Source organism: Canis aureus, chromosome 7 (genome assembly GCF_053574225.1).
Source record: "Canis aureus isolate CA01 chromosome 7, VMU_Caureus_v.1.0, whole genome shotgun sequence".
NCBI lineage: Eukaryota > Metazoa > Chordata > Mammalia > Carnivora > Canidae > Canis > Canis aureus.
In genome coordinates this window covers 27,602,334-27,621,034 of record NC_135617.1, presented here as the reverse complement: position 1 = coordinate 27,621,034, position 18,701 = coordinate 27,602,334, and the positions used below count along the sequence as shown (strand labels likewise).

General features: G+C 37.5%; 1 long non-coding RNA gene across 14 annotated transcripts in view; it reads left to right on the top strand.

Moving 5' to 3' along the window:
- Positions 1-18,321, top strand: part of LOC144317177 (uncharacterized) — a 71,565-nt gene extending 53,244 nt beyond the window's left edge. For 7 of the 14 annotated variants that reach the window (XR_013383104.1, XR_013383111.1, XR_013383110.1 and 4 more), the window contains 4 exons: positions 10,671-10,705; positions 10,815-11,139; positions 14,904-15,080; positions 17,483-18,321. This is a non-coding gene — a long non-coding RNA (uncharacterized LOC144317177). Of the gene's footprint in view, positions 1-10,670; positions 10,706-10,814; positions 11,140-14,903; positions 15,081-17,479 lie in introns of all 14 variants that reach the window. The other 7 variants (XR_013383103.1, XR_013383108.1, XR_013383109.1 and 4 more) reach the window with 2 other exon arrangements.
- Positions 18,322-18,701: the final 380 nt, after the last annotated feature.

Genomic DNA, 18,701 nt, shown 5'->3' with positions numbered 1-18,701 from the left:
CACTCTCTTTCCATTACATCTTTTCAAGCAATTATTCTCCAATCTGTGTGAAATTACTACACAGCAGTCACGGAGGTATCCTGACACATCCCTGCACTACAAGTCCTGTTCAGCATATGGGCTGGATCACAGGGCCAACCCTTGACTCTTGATGCTCAGCAGATATTGGTTAATATTCCAGATCCAAAGCCTTAGAGATCTGGTTCTGCCAGTTAGTGACAAGTAGGTGTTGGCAAAATTATTTTTACAACTGCTTAAAGAAACAAGTTTTCTCATTTCTCAACCATAGAGAAAGTTAGCTAATAGAACTTTGGTTTGAGAACAACTATGTCACATGGAAAGCATCTTGATTTTGATGCTTTAGTCTTATGTCAGTTCCCTATTGGGAAGTCTGATCTTGTGATAGTAGAGTTCAGCTCCAGATCTGTAAAACCAAAGGAAAATTTGGATATGTGATGGGTTTCAGTGAGTCAGGTTCATCTTGGTCTTCTTCCACAGCACAAATTTGTTTGACAAATTTGAAATATTCCATGCCTTTGGTCATACAGCAGATAATCTAGATAATAGAGTTGAGAATTTTTTTTAAAGATTTTATTTATTTATTCATTAGAGAGAGAGAGAGAGAGAAAGAGAGAGAGAGAGAGGAAGAGAGGAAGAGAGAGAGAGGAACAGACACAGGCAGAGGGAGAAGCAGGCTCCATGCAGGGTGCCCAACATGGGACTCGATCCCGGGTCTCCAGGATCATACCCTGGGCTGAAGGCAGCGCTAAACCGTTGAGCCACCTGGGCTACTCTAGAGTTGAGAATTTTTGATGATGCTATGTCACGCTTAAATGGAAAATTTATTTTAATTTGGGAATATAACCTAAAAGCAGATTATGTGATGTGTTTTTGAAATTTATTTCAGCAAATATTTATTGAGCATATACTATATGTTCTAAGTTCTGGAGATAAAACTGTGAACAAAGTTGATAAAAGTTCCTATGTTCATGGAGATTATGGCCTGTGCAGGAAAACAGACAATAAGCAAATAAGTAAAACACATGGTACAATGTGCAAATACTGTGAGGAAAAGAAAACCAGGAAGTGGTGGTGAGGAGTGATGGAGTGGGAGGCGTATTTTTTAGAGGATTACTGGGGAAGGCCTTGCTGCGAGAGTGACATTTGAGACAAGACATGCAAGAGCTGAAGGAGTGAGCCATGTGGATATTGGAGGGAAGAATATTCCAGACATAGAGAACAGAAGTACCAAGACCCAGAGAGGGTGCCTGGCAAGTTGGAGAGTTGGCAGGATGGCCAGGATGGATAAACTGGGCAGTAAGAGAGCAATAGATCAGTGAGAGAGGAAATGGGCATACGTGACCTTGAAAGCCGTGGTACAAACTTTGCCTTTTGCTTTGTGTTGAGGAAGCCACTGAAGAGTTTTAAATAGAGAAAACACTTAAATATTAACAAGATTCTCTGGATTCTGTGTTGAGAATAAATATTATTGGGAATAGAGGGGAATATCAGTGTATTAATTTTCTATACTGTGTAAGAAATTACCACAAACTTAGTGGCTTAAAATAATATGTATTTATGATGTTATCTGTGAGTCAGGAGTGGGCAAGTTCAGCTGGGTTCTCTGTAGGCTGTAGTCTAGATGTCAGCCAGGGCTGGGTTCTCATCCAGAGGCTTGACAGGGGAAGGATCTGTTTTCAAGCTCCCTCTGGTTTTTGACAGAATTCACTTTCTTGCAGCTGTATGATGCATGTAGCTATCTTCTTCAAAGCCAGCCATACAGAAAAAATAGAGTGAGCAAGGTTAAGAGACAGATAGACTCTAGAGCAAGTCTATTAGCAGTATAGAATCTCATATAACATAACATGATCATGGGAGTGACATCCCATTATCTTACCAAAGGCATTGGTCAGAAGCAAGCCACAGGTCCTACATATACTCAAGAGAGGAAATTACACTAAAGTGTGAATGCCAGGAAGTGGCGGAGCATGGAAGCTACCTTACTGTCTGTCATCACAATTAAGAAAAACCGCCGGAAACCACAAATGTTGGAGAGGATGTGGAGAAAGGGGAACCCTCTTGCACTGTTGGTGGGAATGTGAATTGGTGCAGCCACACTGGAAAACTGTGTGGAGGTTCCTCAAAGAGTTAAAAATAGACCTGCCCTACAACCCAGCAATTGCACTGTTGGGGATTTACCCCAAAGATACAGATGCAATGAAACGCCGGGACGCCTGCACCCCGATGTTTATAGCAGCAATGTCCACAATAGCCAAACTGTGGAAGGAGCCTCGGTGTCCATCGAAAGATGAATGGATAAAGAAGATGTGGTCTATGTATACAATGGAATATTACTCAGCCATTAGAAACGATGAATACCCACCATTTGCTTCGATGTGGATGGAACTGGAGGGTATTATGCTGAGTGAAATAAGTCAATCGGAGAAGGACAAAAATTATATGGTCTCATTCATTTGGGGAATATAAAAATTAGTGAAAGAGAATAAAGGGGAAAGGAGAAAAATGAGTGGGAAATATCAGAAAGGGAGACAGAACATGTGAGACTCCTAACTCTGGGAAACGAACTAGGGGTGGTGGAAGGGGAGGTGGGCAGGGGGTGGGGGTGACTGGGTGATGGGCACTGAGGGGGGCACTTGATGGGATGAGCACTGGGTGTTATTCTACATGTTGGCAAATTGAACACCAATAAAAAATAAATTTATAAATAAATTTAAAAAACCAATTAAGAAAAACCAATTAGGAGGCTCTGCCAATAATCCAGGCAAGAAATATAAGAATTAGACTATTAAGGGATCCATTGTATAGTCTTTACTGATTCCTCTGGTGCTGATAATGGCTTGGACTGAACATGACTAATTTGGATATGATAAGGTTTAATGAGATACTTCCACAGTGTTGACAAATGAAATAAAGAGTCCTTTCTCATCCCCCCTACCATGTCTTCTGAATTCATCTTCATGTAAAATCACATCATTTTTCCACACTCTGGTCTAAAGTTCCATTGTAAATCTGAGGGTGCTTATTTGATTAGGTCACTCAATAGTGCAACACTAAAGCTTTGGGCCCAATATTGCCTGTAGACATGTGACGTAACTGGAATATCTCTATCCCAACCTCAGTCAGGGCCAGAATTGTTATGAAGCCACCTGGCTTTTTTCTCTGCAGCCTCTTGCCTTTCCACATAAAATGAGTGGTGATTTTAGTGTTTCTGGAATTTTGTGATATTTCTGCAGTGTTCTCTTTCTTGAGGAAATATACATGACTCTATACATTAGCACTTCTGGTCAGGAAATTTTCGTTAATCTGCCAGGAGATCTATCAGATCAGTTTACCCTCTTTCCTCTTCTATCTGTCTTCTCAAATTATTCACACCTTTAAAATTTCTTAGAAATATTTTTTTGATTCACCTCATCTGCAGACCTAATTGCTTCATGCCCACACAGCCAGCCTAGAATGTCTGCATAGAGCCTACTCTCTCTCATAAAAGCTTCCCACAGCTTGTAGCTCCTTATCTTCTGTAGTCAAGAAAATCTCTCTGACCCCACACTTTTATATCCCCCAGCTCTCAGTCTCCTATCCCCAATCACCAATCAAATGATTATTTAATATTTCCCATAAACATGCAAGGCTCAGTGGAATATACTGTGCCAAAACCACTACGAAATCTGTGTCCTAAAGATTTCACATTCTGATGTCTCTCTGGTTGTTATAAACACATTAAGATGATAACCCCATGTTGGTGCCATGAAAAAGTACAGTCCAAGAGGGCAGCATTGCTTCCAGATTTTTCAGAAGGGGCTGTTTCAGTCATGTAGCTCATGTGAGTCAGAATTCAGACCCTTCATCGAACAGTCTGCACTAAGCAGACCTGCCCCTGACACACTGCAGCTCTCCGTTAAGCCAACGAGAGCCTCTGGGCTGTGTGAGTCATCCTTTCCCAGGTTATTAAGGCTTAGATAGAGATTTGATAAAAGACAGTCTAAGTTGTTATAGCTAGTTCACTTAACCCTTCATTTGGAAGTCTATCACCCCACAGTTTTCTAGTTCTTGCCAGAAAGACATCCTAGCAAAGCATATGGATGCCCTACTGAATGTATAACTAGGCATTTAAATAGTACTGGATAATAAAAGAGAAATTTTACAATTAATTCTTCAAGTAGTTTGAGGGAAAGAGCAAAATAAAGGGTGTGAGCTTTCTAGACAGTCAGAATGACATTTGAGTCACAGCTTACTCGGGGCAAGTTTCTCATTTTCTCTGAGTCTCAGTTTCCATTTATGCAAAATGGGGGTAATAATACATCACGTAGAATTCTTGATAGAATTAAATACAAAACACAAACTGCAGGATGCAGGCACCTCATAAGCCTTTCCCACTTGTGAAGTATGTGATCATACTTTTACAATCACAGCTCTTCTGCTAGGCTGCTTACATGAACACTTCATATTTGAGAAGAGTCAACATGCTTATGTCAGTGGCCTTTCCCCTGAGACTGATATAGATTCAGAATTTGTCCTGCTATCCTCTGCTTCCTCCAGTCTTAGCTAAAGAAAGTACGATAAAGCAATACTTTAGATCAATTTCAAGTTTGCTTATAAGATATGGAACATTCAGGAACTTGAAGTTTCCTAAATCTGCTAGGGGCTAACATGGAGGCACCAAACAGAGAGAGAGAGAGAGAGAGAGAGAGAGAGAGAGAGAAGATATACAACTTAGCTTAGAAACTACCAATATGGTCAAACCTGACTCATTCATTTTTATGTTAGCAGAATCCTACAGATGATGTCCAGGAAGGCAAGGGAGGATTTTGGAGCTGGACATTTCAGGTTTTCTGAGCCATGCTAGTCTTCTCAGTTTTCTCTCTCTACACCTTCATATGTTAAGAGGCTGAGTTTGTGAGTATCAGGAAGGAGTGTGTATGGGGTGGGGGGGAGGAGGTGGTGGTGGTGCTTGGGCTGGCAGTGTATTTCATTTAAGAAAGAGTAAGATGGGCAGACCCGGTGGCTCAGCAGTTTAGCGCCACCTTCAGCCCAGGGTGAGATCCTGGAGACCTGGGATCAAGTCCCATGTCAGGCTCCCTGCATGGAGCCTGCTTCTCCCTCTGTCTATTCTCTGCCTCTCTCTCTCTCTATGTCTTTCATGCATAAATAAGTAAAATCTTAAAAAAAAAAAAAAGAATAAGATGTAAGGCGGAATTAATGATTCATTGCTCTGTATTTTATTCAGTGCTTAAGCAGTCCATATTTTCTGCATTATTGTCATGTTATCTTAGAATTACAATCTAGGGATGCCTGAGTGGCTCAGTGGTTGAGCATCTGCCTTCGGCCCAGGGTGTGATCCTGTAGTCTCGGAATCGAGTCCCACATCAGGCTCCCTTTCTCTCTCCGCCTATGTCTCTGCCTCTCTCTCTCTGTGTGTCTCTAATGAATAAACGAATAGAATCTTAAAAAAAAAAAAAAAAGAATTACAATCTAGAGAACTTGATTTGTGCCCTATGTACCATATCTTTAGGTCACTAAATATTGTACAGCTACATGAGAAATTTGGAAAATCACTGTTACCTGTTGTTGACTTTTTTGAACCAAGAAGTAAACAAACAATCTTAAAACAAAATAATCAGAACTGTGTCTGGATCTCACTTTGAGATACAAGTATTTTTTAACACACTATTTAAAGGCTGCTATCAACTGGGTGGTCTGTTTATTGTATTTTCTTTTCCAAAGTTAATTGACTATAAATTCACTTTTAAAAATCCTGCTGTATATCTAGCCTTAGCACAGGAAAAAGAAAAAAATAACCTGCTATATGACATTATGTCACATTATTAAAATATCACTGATCAAACTCTACTCATATCTGAAACTTGTAAGTCTAAACAGTTGCATATGAATGTACAAGATTAGAAACTTGCTATTAAAAAGAGAGAGCTTTCCAAAGGAGACATATAGGAGGCCAAGAGACACACTAATAGATGTTCAAAATCATTAATCCCCAAGGAAAAGCAAATCAAAACCACAATGACGAATCATCTCATACCAGTTAGAATCACTAGAATAAAAAGGACAAGAAATAACAAGTGCTGATGAGGATATGGAGAGAAGGGAACCTAGTGCGCTATTGGTGGGAATGTAAATTGGTGTAGCTATTGTGGAAACCAGTAGAGACATTCCTCAAAAACTTAAAAATAGAAATATCACATGAACCAGTAATTCCACTACTGGGTATTTACCCAAAGAAAATGAAAATGCTAATACAAAAAAAGCACTCCTACAATTATTGCAGCATTATTTATAATCACCAAGATATGGATGCAGCCCAAGTGCCCATCAATAGATGAATGGATAAAAAAGATGTAAGATATATAAAAACTTCTATGTGAGATATATGATATATACATATGTGAGATATATGATATACATATATACACATATATAATGTGTATATATATGCATGTATATACACACACACAATGGATATAAACATATACATATATAGTGTATATATGTGTGTGTATATATATATATACACATACATACACACAATGAAATATTACTCAGACATAATAAAGAATGGAATCTTGCCATTTGTGATAGCACAGGCGGACCTAGAGAGCATTACGCTAAGTGAAATAAGTCAGGCAAAGAAGACAAATATATGATTTCACTTATACGTGAATTCTAAAAAAAAACAAAAAAAAAAAACAAAATAAATGAACAAACACACAAATGAAAACAGATTCTTAAATACAGAAAACAAACTGGTAATTACCAGAGGGGAAGTGGGTTGGGGGAGGGTGAAGTAGACAAAGAGGATTAAAAGATACAAACTTCCAGTTCTAAGATAAATAAGTCACAGAGATGAAAGGTACAGCATAGGGAATATAGTCAATAATTTTAATACTATTGTATGGTGACAGAAGGTGACTGCACTTATCGTGGCAAGCACTGAGTGATATATAGAATTGTTGAATCGATATGTTGTATACCTGAAACTAATACAGCATTGCATGTTATACTTCAATAAAAAAGAGAGAGACGACTTTACATTGATCCTCTCTTATTGTTAAGCATCTAAATGATATATGAAATTTTAGATAACTACAGGGTAGAAGATAAAATTAGTTACAGCTTCAGAAATTAAATGTTGTAACATTTTGGGTCGTTCTAACTACTATATATATTTTTATATATATAATATAATTTAGTCAATAAGAAAAGTATTTATACTTTTGAGTCACAGATGATACTTGTTTTTAGTTACAGTGAATGTGGACCCAAATGACAACCAGGAGTAGGGAGATTTTCAGTCTGTGCCCCCAGACTGGGTTTTCTGCTTATGACAATCTTGCAAAATCTAGTGTTGAGGGTCAGGAATGTTAGAATTGGGAAGAAACAAAGCCATCTGGTGAAGGAAAAAACTAGAAATCTCAAACCTAGAACCCATGGTTTGGGGAGAGAAGGATTGTAATTTTAAAATAACAAACTTTTTTTTGTTTATTCCAAACAATTATTTTATTTATTTTAAATTTTTAATAATTTTTTTTTAAAAATTAGGAATAAAAACTTGGAGTAGATAGGTGGCCATTCTATGTTCAGCCTAAAATTTCATCATTAAAGAAAGGAATAGGGCAGCCTGGGTGGCTCAGCGGTTTAGCACCTGCCTTCAGCTCAGGGTGTGATCCTGGAGTCCTGGGATCCAGTCCCACATCAGGCTCCCTGCATGGAGCCTGCTTCTCCCTCTGCCTGTATCTCTGCCTCTCTCTCTCTCTCTCTCTCTCTCTCTGTCTCTCATGAATAAATAAATAAAATCTTTTTTAAAAATTTAAAAAATAAAGAAAAGAATAATAGAGGATGTGAAGGTGATCTGGCTGTGGTATCTGTCACCCCACTGATGATGGCCAATTTGATTCGGCTGATCTGGCAGGCTAGGCTGGTGTCTCCTTCCTCCCTCAAATCTCCATGTGCATCCCTCCTGAGGCTTTGTGCTCCATGGAGGAAGGTGACCTTCCCCCCATAGAGGAGGAGGATTCAGTCAAGGGTAAATGAGTAGCTGCATCCCCCTGCTAGACCTCCAAACAAATTCTCAAGGTCCATTCGTAGTAGAACGTAGGGTAATCGAGTTTCTAAGCCTCCAGACACATTCAAATGGGGCACTGCCTTTCTTAAGAAAAGAAATAAAAACAAACAAACAAAAAGAATGAGAGAATCACAAGATGAAGCCATGAAAAATTGATCCCAAATTCATCTCTAGGCTCACACTGGGACCAATGCCATAGACTGTCCCCATTTAAATCCTTCTGGGTAGCAAATCACAAAAATTCTTTAAATTGCTCTCTGCAATATTAAGCAACTATTATTGTCTGAAAGTTTTCCTTAGAGATGAACTCCTTTCTCATAGTACATGTTAAAAACCATTAGTTTTCACTGGAAATAAAATCAGCCAGATTCCAAACTCCATGGGATAAAGAGAAAGTACCGAAGAGAAAACAAAGTTTAAGTGATGTTGAGAGTATATTTCCATAAGTGATGAGCCTATTCTAAACATTCTCAGTAGTGTTCTTCATAATGGATTCAGAGCAAAGAAAATGGATTTGTACCGGATTTAGTCCTGTGTCTCAAGACATACCTGGGCAACTGACAATCACTTAGTGTACTTATATACAAGCTGGCAAATTCAAAGTCTGTGCATCAAGCAATACCATCATAGAATTCTTTCAATCAATGTGAACTTTTATTTATTTGATGCTTATAACCAAATGAGAATGTTTAACTGGAAGCACGCAATTACTCTGATGCTAAACCTTAGTGTAAAAAAATATGGAGTAGGCATGTGCTAATAAGGTAGGCTTGGGGTTCATAAAAGTCCAGAACTATTTGTTAACTGAAGAAGAGATCATAAATCAAAGGGAAAAAATAAAGTACTTATATGTGGCTTTAGGGTCCTGTGTTCTGAAATGGCCTAGTCTATATGCTAACATTATACATGGATAAATGCTTTACATCTGCTACTACCTCAGTCGTATTTAGAAGAGGAACAGTCCTGTCTATAAAGTGTTTCAGTTCCTGCAGAAAACACCACATAAATATATGGTAATGTATTATTATCATTATATAGAGCAGAGGCCAAAAACATCTTGCCAAAGTGATCCTCTAAAATTTTACACCTATTTCATGCATTAAAAAAAGAAATGTGTAGCATATGCTTTCACTTATTTTACGATTAGCTCATCAAATTTGTGTTCTGTGAGGACAGAAAGCCAAAAAGCCTGTGTCTCTCAAGACCTTCCTTCGCCCCTATGCCTGCCTCCTCATCCAGCATTGTTTTTAAAAGATCTGGTCTCATAGGTCCTCAGAAGCAAAATTAAATTCAAACAAAATAATAATAACTTGCATTTGTGTTGATCTTTAAAGTTTACAAAGTGCTTTCACATAATCTCATTTGATTCTCATAACTACTCTCTGGGGTTTGCAGGGCAGGGAATAGTATTCCCATTTTAGAATTGTGGAAACTGATACAGAGAAGAAAGGCTCATGGCTTGCCTCAAATTATCCAGTTAATAACCGGCAGAACTGGGTCTTAAACCCAAGTCATCTGGACAATTCAATAATAATTTTTGTACTCTAACCAGGCTGCTGTGTAGAGAGGATGCTAAAAGAACTCTTGGGGCAGCTGGGTAGGTCAGTCAGCTAAGCGTCTGAATTTGGATTTTGGCTCAGATCATGACTTCAGGGTTGTGAGATCAAGCCCCGCATCAGGATCCCCACCCAGCATGGAGATTCTCTCTCTCTCTTTCTGTCCCTCCTCTGCCTCTCTCTCTCTCTAAAATGAATAAATAAACAAATAATTAACTAAAATGATCTTTAATGACCTTTACCTTTATATAATCTCCTGTCCTGGAGTATCCATGGAATCTGTAAATATGATAAGATATTGCTCCTGTGATTATATTACCTTATATGCAAAAGAGATTTTGTAGTTATAGTTAAGATCCCAAATCAGTTGACCTTAATATATGGAAATTGTCTGGGTGGGCTTGACTTCAACATGGGAGCCCTTAAAGTATGGGTCTAGAGGTAAGGGATGGAAGAAGTCAGAGAAATTTGAAGGAGAAAAATGATTTGATGTGAGGGAAATTCTCTGTTGCTGGCTTTGAAGAACGTTTCCTCCATGACATGGAATTCTAGCAGCTTCTAGAAGCTGAGACCCCCACCTGTAGCCAGCCAGAAAATGGGGGCCTCAGGTTTTCAACTGGAAAGAACTGAATTCCATTAATAGCCTGAGCTTGGCAGTGAATTCTCCAAAGCCACTAGATAAGAATCCAGGCTGACTAACGTCATGATTTTAGCCTCATATGCCATGAACAGAAAACCCAGTCACACCGTGCTGAACTTCAAACCTACGGAACTGTGACATAATAAATAGGTATTGTTTTAAGCTGCTCAATTTATGCTAATTTGTTATACAGCAATAGAAAACTAATAACCTGCCACTCATAAATATTTATTGAATGCTTATTATATGCAAGACAATATTTTCTATTTCAGATCATTTTATTTTATGTCTTGTCTAGAGGGTCAATTTAGACAAAACCAGAAACAAACAAAAATCCCAGACTTGCTATGGTAATATTAATGTTTTTCCTTACTTGTAGGAATATAAAGAATTGCATTTTCTGTCCTCTTGAGGGTAAGCATGACTATGTATCTTATTCTGGCCAACAAAATGAAGGGAAATTGACCTATGTCTCTTCCTGGACAGTGGCCTTAATTTTCCATGTTCTCTTTCCCTGTTGCAGCAAACCCAAAATCTCTGGATGAGAAGGAAGTATTCTATGATGAGGAACACCTGTCGACCTGGGTCTGGGGAGCAGAACTTCCCACCAATCTGCATTGGGCATACGAAGAAGCTGAGATATAAGCCTTTGTTCTTTCCAGCCTCTGTGATTGCTTTGTTGTTTGCTTCCATAACCTAACCTAGCCTGTCCTGATTGACACATTTGCCTTGAATGTACTAGACCAGCATGTAGTACTGAACCTCATAAACACTGACTGCCATCCTGCTACATTAGGAATGAAAGCCAAGTTCTCTGTTCTCAGGACCTTCTGCTGAATATGTTTTGGGTAAGAAAAAAAAAGAGCTTTATTTATTACCATTTTTCCCTCCAAGTAGGTGAGAAATGAAGAAAGGGATGGGAGAAAGTGGGATAAGACCCAGGAGAAAAGGAAAACAAGAAATAGCATGTCGCTCCCTGACTGAGCAACAGTTACTGACTGGCTACAGTTAGACTTTATGAGGTCCCCAAATATCAGTAAAGACAGACCCACTTTCTTTCTTTTTTAAAAATTTTATTTATTTATTCACGAGAGACACAGAGAGAGAAAGGCAGAGGAAGAAGCAGTCTCCCCATGGGGAGCCTGATGCAGGACTCAATCCCAGGACCTTAGGATCATGCGCTGAGCCAAAGGCAGATGCTCAACCATTGAGCCACCCAGGTACCCTAGACCCACTTTCCATAAGGCATTGAAACAAGTCAGTCATTAGTGTAAAATGAATTTAAATGAAGAAATCATGTATTAAATATTTTAAGGTGGATCTCTTCTCTAGCTTTGCTGGAACACACTATCTCGATTGGGGAGAAAGAATTCAAGATTGTAAGCAAACTTTCATGTGAGTTTTCACACTTCACATTTCTCAGCTTTATTTCTGTGTAAGACCTACAATATAGGTCTATATAATAGCTAAGTTGAAGAAGCAGTTTTTATATTCCTATTAGAACACATTCACCAACAAATATAACAAATCTTATCATTTTGTTTGTAACTATCCTTATAATCATTCATCAGCTATCTGTTTGTTTTTTTAAGCAGGAGCATTAGATGAAATATTTCATTCTTGTTAAGATAGTCATTAAGTTTAAGAATTTTAAGTAAACTAAATGGGAAAAAGTTGGTCTCCTTAACTATACACAACAAAATTATTTTGAAAATAAACTTTTTTGGGTAAATTCCATATAACTGCTAACAAGTAGAGGTCAAAGTAAGCATCTGTCAAAAACATTATTTTAAGAAGTTTTGATATGAAGCAGGAAAACTCCACATAATGTTTAAGCTCTTGGTTTCCAGGCTCATTTCATCATCACTATTTTTCCATTTATTCACTAAGCAGATTAATCAACTCTATAAGGAGTTTCTTCATCTGTTTATAAAGTTTTTCAAATAGATTTTTCAAACTAAAAGAGGATTTCTTTAGAAACTTGAGAAACTTTCTTTTAAAACTTGTGATTCTGGAAACCAAAATTAAAATGGACTGTTTTATGTTTCCTTTAGTTACTTTTCTTTCTTAAAGTAAAAAAAAGAGAAAGATAATCTTAAAAGCATGGTTTGATTTTCCATACCTTTGCAAATCATGTTTTTTTATATCAACATAATTCTGAAGAAATTAAAAGTTGAATATCCTTCAAGATCTCTCTCTCTCCCTCCCTCTCTCTCTCTAATATTATAAAATCAGCATCTTCAATGGAAGATATGACTTCCATGGTACAATAAATAGGTATAGACTGTGAATTCTGAAGACAACTCCAAATGCAGTGAACTTTGAAATAAAGAATGAGCCTCATCAAATCCAGTTTTTGGCCTGAGTAGGGGGAAGGATACACCAGAAAGATAAAGGAGAGCAAGACTGCATAAAACAAGTATCTGGTACCTCATGAAGTTTCCCATACTTTCCCCATTGCCATGTTCAAGTTCTTCATCAGCACGTTAATTTCATACTACCAGATGATTTTTCCTTAAATGATCAAATTTTCCCTTCAGAAAATACATGCAATAACTAATTCTCATCTGGCCATGAAACAAGTGTGCTGTTGAAGGCATAAAAGGGCCAAGCTTTTAAGTGTGAATTTTTTCCTTTCCTCCACAAAAGAAACATACATTTAGTATTTCTTTATTTAAAGACATGCCCGCCCACAAACATCTGAGAAACATCTGTAGACAAAATGCCAAAATGCATAGTCGAATTTTGACTCACACCTCACCACCCACCAAGACCCCTGTCAACTCACAATAAACACCTTTCTAGCATCTGCCCCAGAGAAAGAAACGCCACATTACCCAAAGGTCAGAGCAAACAGATGTCACTTATTGCAGACCCTAATCATATCCATATCCAACCTTAGGCGGTCTGTAGTGAAAGCCGACTTCTGGAGTAGACGTTCCTTCAGCTAGAGACACTCATCCCTATGCCCTCCCTCCCTCTCACTGAAGCAGGGGGGCCATAGAAGCAATTGTCTCTAAGGGCTGTCCCTGCACCCAGCTGACACATCTCATGATTGAGCACAGAGGCAAGAAAAGCAGCAGGAAATTCTTCATGGTTGGCCAGCACCTTAGCAGTCTTTCTGCTTCTCATTTTGACATATCTGGATATTCTTTCAAGGGAAGGCCCTGCATCAACCTCTCTGATTTCCTGTGGCAGACTTAGGACTGCTCTTCACCGTTCTCATGGCCTTTTGTACACATCTCTACACCTTCATTTAAAGCCTTCATCCTATTGAATGATACCAGTTTACATCTCTGACCTCCATGAGACTGAGTTTCAGTTGGAGGAAGGAAGGAAGGAAGGAAGGAAGGAAGGAAGGAAGGAAGGAAGGAAGGAAGGAAGGAAGCAGAGGGAGGATAAGGAAGTTATATGGAGAGGCTTAATGAAGCGACAGTGTTAGCAGTGCAATTTAGTGGGGTTTTTTTGTCTTTATAAACCAATAAAGCACAAAGCTCAATTCAATAATGATATGTTCAGTGTCTGTAAGAGATTCTTATTTATTTATTTATGTATTTATTTAAAGATTTTTAAATTTGAGCCATATCTATGGTGGGGCTTGAGCTAACAACCCCAAGTTTCAGAGTCACATATTCTACCCACTGAGCCAGCTAGGCATCCTTTGTAAGAGATGTTTTAAAAGAAGAAAAGTGTAGATCTTTTTGTTGTTGTTTCCTTTGTCTTCTGGTTTCTGGCTGGATTTGGCCAATGAGAGACAATGAGAGGAAGTTAGAGATTAGAAGGCTTGGGGGAAATGAGATCAGGGTATTTCTTTCTCTTTAGTTGTTTGTGAATCTCTACTAAAGGCCACAGTCCCTATCAGATGACCACTACACTCCCCTTCCCTTGTCTCTTTAGCCCTATGGGTAGTACCAGCTTCCCAACATTGCTTGTCCCAGAGTACCACACTGTCCCTTATTGATTTTCCTAAAACTTGTTCATATCTGTGTAAATACCCCTTCATTTCATTTGACTTAATTATCTTGCTGAAGAGTGCCATTTGTTTTCCTATGGGACCCTGACTGAGATAGTAAGACACATTTTCTACCTTCAAGAATTATTTGAGTAGGCAAATGAAGTTAAATACACAAATAAAGATTATTCAAGGAGAAATACAATGAGGATCATAAATAATTTAGAAATTAAAAGATAAACACAAAGGTTTAAATCTTAAGAGTTTATACTTGAAAGAATTGAAAAATTCTTTCCCATGATTGCAAATAAGAAATTTGGAAATGGCTTATAGTTGAATGTGATAGAAAAATAAAGCAAAAAAAAAATTGAGGAACATAGCTCACTTTTCATAACAACTTTCATTCTCTGCCAGCCTCAAACTCATGTAGATGCAGACACTATATAGTTGTAGCCCAAAGGGTCAGCACTTACCAGTTCTTGAGACAGCCCTGTCCACATCTGTCCATATACCAGGAGCTCTATTCCCAATGACTAAGATCTGGAGGCAGTTATGCTGTCATCATCCTAGTACTTGGTGATCCTGGAGTGGCTTCACATGCTCCCTGAAATTTTCTATCCTGTTGACTGAACATCTGTTTTCTGTGTGTTTGTGTACCAGTTTTTCCCTAGAAAAACTAGAACATTAGACCAAAGATTGGAGCCCTCCAGCCAAGTCTTGTCAACTTATCTCCCCTGGAGACTGAACAGTGCTTTAGGATTGGACTCTCCTCCAACCATGACAGCAACCACTTCTACTTATTAACTATTTTTGCCAGATGCTCCTTTTATATTGTTGGTAAGTCTCACAAGAACCATTTGAGGTATGTAGCATTGTCTACCTTGGTAGATAAACCACAATTCAGAATTAGAAAAATCTAATGACTTAATCAAAGCCAAATAGCTAACAAGTAGAAAAGCAGGTGTCTCTTATTCTTCTCTTATTCTAGAATTTATGATCTTCACACTGTATTTCATGCCTCTTCTCTGGAACTTTGGCACTATTCACTCATCACCCTTAGGGTCTCCTCTTCCATAGGTAGCAGTGCATGGGATCCTCAGAGGTAAATGCCAGACCAGACTGGACCTGGATTTGGACAACTGGGGAAGAAGGAGACTTTGCTCCACTGTCCCAACTCTACTTAGAACAGCTTTATTCTCCTTACAGACATTAAGATTTCATTTTAGATCATATGGTATTTTTATGACAATCCTACAAAGCTCCAGCTCCAGCATTATCTCTAGGGCTCCTTTAAATACATTTTTTCTCTTATGAGAAAAGATAGATGCATTAAAATGTACATTTTTAGGGACTTTTTTGTACAAACATAACTACCCTGAAAACTCATCATGATAATATTGATTTTTAGAGAAGTTTAATTTCATTCCTGATCACCAGAATTCATAGACATGAGGTATAATATCCCTAAGAGTTTGAAAATTTTATTTAATTGTAAGCAACTCTTGTTTTCTGAATTAAAGGATCCCATTGAGGCATAATGGGACTTCTTGATTTCCTTTCCCCTGCCTTCTAAATTTTTCAAATAAAATGTATCAAATCAAAATAATTATCCAAGGGAGATAGTGAAAAAATTATTATTAAACATCTCTGTGTACATAATATAACATTGGTCTTCACATAGTATATCCAATTTTTAAATATAAAATAGTTGATTTTATAACTCTTAAAATGTTTGTTGATTATTTAGAAAAGTAAGAAGTGTCCTTTCTGGATGAAGTTTTCTTTAAAAGAATTGATGAAGTGTCTCCTTGTTCCTTCACATCTTGTTTCTTCAAGTCCCTATTTAAAAGTTATTTACAGATTTGCCCTTTTGTATGGACTTCTCTGGGTCCATTCAGTATGAAAGACTATTATTATAATATGTAGGCAATACTATATACAGGCAAAGCAATGCTAGCTGCTGTAACAAACAAAGCATCAAAATGTATGAAGGTTCAAATACAATAGAAGCTTATTTCTCATTCTCATAAATTTCCAAATAGGCATTTTTTTCAAGAGACAACATATGAACCCAGACCCTTTTTTTCTTGTGCCTATATCATATTCAACATATCCAAAGTGTTCCCTGTACATTTGCCTCAAAGCAGTGGAAATGGACATAGCATGAAGAGGGTACTGCATGAAGGATTTTATAGGCCAGTCCTGAAATGGTAAAATCATCTCTGTTTACATCCCAGTGCCTGGAACTTGGTCTTAGGGTCATATCTAAATACCATGGAGACTGGGAAATGTAGTCTAGCTGTGTGTCCAGAAAGAAGAGGAAATAGGTTTATTGAGTCTACAATGTGGTTTCATAGTCAGACAGACCTGGGTTCAAATTCTAGCCCTGCAAATAATTCTCATGTGAGTCTTCATGCCTCAATTTCCTTACCTTTTAAGGGATAATAAAATCTATTTCAGCAATTGTTGCTAAGCTTGAAAGGAATAATAAATATATAATGATTACCACATAGTATTTTTAATTGATTCTGAAAAGACAAGATACATTTTGTTTTATGATCATACAGATTTGTGTAATTATGGATTTTACCTGGTCCCCGACAAGGTTTGTGATATTAAAGGGCCCCCCTTAATATTTTGAATATTCAGCAATATTTTACAAATACATCCATGTTGCTTAGCAACCCAATTAAACATTAAAAAATACCATAAACTATTGGTAATGTATCTTTTACTGATTGTCCATGTTTTAGGTAACCCTTACCAACATTTTACAAAACCATACTGAGAATTGACTTTTTTTCTATTTCACCATAGTTGGTTTGGTGAATGGATACAATTTTGGGGAACTAAAAATAATGGCCACAATTTAATTCAACCAAAATAATGGCTTTTAAATCCTGTGACCACAATAAGGAGATAAACTCTGAAAATTCTCTTCAAAGGCGAAAAGGTTGCCAGTCTTAAGTGCTAAACCTTTATGCATAATCCAGGTTCAGAAAAGCATTTTGCCATTTCAAAATCGGAAGTCACCCCCAAACCAAAAACTTAGCATAAATGAAAAGAATTATCAGGATTATTTTTTGATAGACTACACAAATCATATATATTCACCTCCCTTTATCCCCTAAATAAATTTTATCCTTTGTGGGTTTTTTTCTTTCCTTTTATTTCTTTTCTTTTTTCTTTCTCCTCCTCCTCTTTCTTCTTCTAATTTTTTTTTTTTTTTGTACCAGCAGCAGTGGGATTTTTGCCAGAACTGAACTCAGCCGCTTCCTTGGGAATGTTGTCCAGTTGCTAATTTCACTACCGGAACTGTGTTCCTTTGCGTCCTGGCCTATTTCCATGCATGCTTCCACTGGAATAAAGGGTCTGACAGTTCTGTGGATAATGGTAAACATATGCAGCCAATGCTGTGCAGTTCTTTTAGAGCCAGAAAGCATTAGTAGGTATTTCAGTTGCTGGCAACAAAAAAAACAATGTAAGGCACTTCATCAAACACCAGAACCCAAAGAAAACTACACATCAATGATTTTAATACACAGCAAGTTTCTTCTTTCATCCTTTCTTTTCTAAGTCATTGGCTAATTAAAAATGAAAGTCAGACTATTATGACAACCTAATTCCAAACTTTAAAACTACAGGGGAAAAGGTTGGGTTGAGAGGGAAAGAGAATATTACAACTTGTTTATTTTGGATACTATTCCCATTTCAAGTTAGGCTTTTTGATTCTTTAAGTGTACAAGAGAACTTTGACTTTCCTGAGTACACAAGGGAAAAATTACATATTGTGATGTCATTGCCTTGAGGATTTCCCATACCACTGAGTACATTAGTCACACTGTCAATGTCAAGGAGATATAAAAGAAAAAGGGGAAAAAGCATATTATCTTCCTATGAGAATCAGTAATGATTTTTCTTTGGATGCATTTATTCAAAATTGTTTCCTAAATTCCAGTGGAATTTAAGAGAGCTATTTTAAAATACATAATGACATCTGTAGCAGGTCATCTTGCGATACTCTATTACCAGCCTAATAAAAACATTACTATGTAATGGTAAATAAGAATAAAATGAAGACTACTTCTGGTTGTGTCTTATTTGCTATATAACTCTGACTCTTTTAGTCATTTTATTATTCTAAATTGTGTATTGGTGATTGCAGGGAGACAGTTTCTTCTAATTATACTAAAAAGTGGTAATCCTCCAAAGTTCTTCTATATGATATTAAATTGATTTGGGTGTCCCTAGCCTCTTGATTGTTTGTGCTTGCAAAACCAGCTTAACAGCTGCCTCTTCATTTGCCTAGAAAACCATCTGACACCCCTCCTTGTCTGCTTTGTTTCCTGACTTCTGGTTGATTAGAGTTTCATCCAGTATGATGGAGGACCTGCCTGACCGAATGTCTATAAGACAGAGTATAGGGACTCAACCCTAAGCAGGAGCTTTTGTACCTAA